Source organism: Ornithorhynchus anatinus, chromosome X2 (genome assembly GCF_004115215.2).
Source record: "Ornithorhynchus anatinus isolate Pmale09 chromosome X2, mOrnAna1.pri.v4, whole genome shotgun sequence".
In the NCBI taxonomy this organism is placed as follows: Eukaryota; Metazoa; Chordata; class Mammalia; order Monotremata; family Ornithorhynchidae; genus Ornithorhynchus; species Ornithorhynchus anatinus.
The window spans coordinates 18,647,357-18,648,445 of record NC_041750.1 but is presented as its reverse complement, the minus strand read 5'-3'; the positions used below and the strand labels follow the sequence as shown (position 1 = coordinate 18,648,445).

Sequence of the window (1,089 nt, the reverse complement as noted above, 5' to 3'; positions counted from 1 at the left end):
TTACTATTTTATTTTATATATCTACTAATATCTTTGATTCCAATCCGGGCCTCCCCGACAGTGAAATCCTATTCCCTCTCTTGTCTTGTCTTACGCTGTCGAGTCATCTCCGACCCATAGCGACTCCACAGATACATCTCCCCCAGAACGCCCCACCTCCATCTGAAATCATTCTGGTAGTGTATCCATAGAGTTTTCTGGGTAAAAGTACAGAAGTGGTTTACCACTGCCTTCTTCAACACAGTAAAATTGAGTCTCAGCCCTCGACTTTTTCCCACGCTGCTGCTACCCAGCACAGGTGAGTTTTGACTTGTAACAGATTGCCTTCCACTTGCTAGCCACTGCCCAAGGTAGAAATGGAATGGGTATGCCTCTGCTTGACTCTCCCTCCCGAAGCCAAGACTGGTAGAGTACCGGAAACTCTCCAGGTGTGATCATGAGAAGGGAGCCATTCCCTGAGGAGTCTGGTTTTCTCAGGTCCCTTCAATCTTGCCCATATGGTATATCACAGAGCCCAAATCCCTAGAAAAGCCCTTTAAGTGAACAATCATTACTTTTCCATTTTACTGATTGGAAAGCTAAAGCAAAGAGAGACTGACTAATTTTGTAAACATTTCCCACAGAGTCAGTGGTGGAGCTAGAAAAAGGATCAGTGTAAGATACTTATTGGCAGGGAATTTGTCTCATGCTCCTGTTGTACTTTAGAAGCATCATAATAATAATAATAATATTTAATCACTTACTCTGTGCCAAGGTCTGTACTGAGCACTGGAGTAGATACAAGATAATCAAGTCCTAATAATCAAGGCTCACAGTAGGAGGGAGAACAGATAGTAAATCCCCATTTTGCAGATGAGGGAATTGAGGCACAGAGAAGTTATGACTTCCCCAAGATCACACAGCAGGTAAGCGGTGGCACTGGGATTAGAACCCAGGTCCTCTGACTCCCAGGCCCGTGTTCTTTCAACTAGGCCACACTGCTTCTCTAGGCATGAGACACATTCTCCGCCTAGTGCTTAGTGCAGTGTATGGCACACCGTGAACACTCTCTAAGTACTATTACTACTCCTATGTCCCAATTTCCAGGTC

General features: G+C 44.7%; 1 non-coding gene across 1 annotated transcript; it reads right to left on the bottom strand.

Annotated features, from left to right (window-relative positions):
- Positions 1-308: 308 nt before the first annotated feature.
- On the bottom strand, positions 309-446 carry LOC114807539. Its single transcript, XR_003755598.1, has one exon. It is a non-coding gene; the product is annotated as a small nucleolar RNA SNORA7 (small nucleolar RNA).
- Positions 447-1,089: the final 643 nt, after the last annotated feature.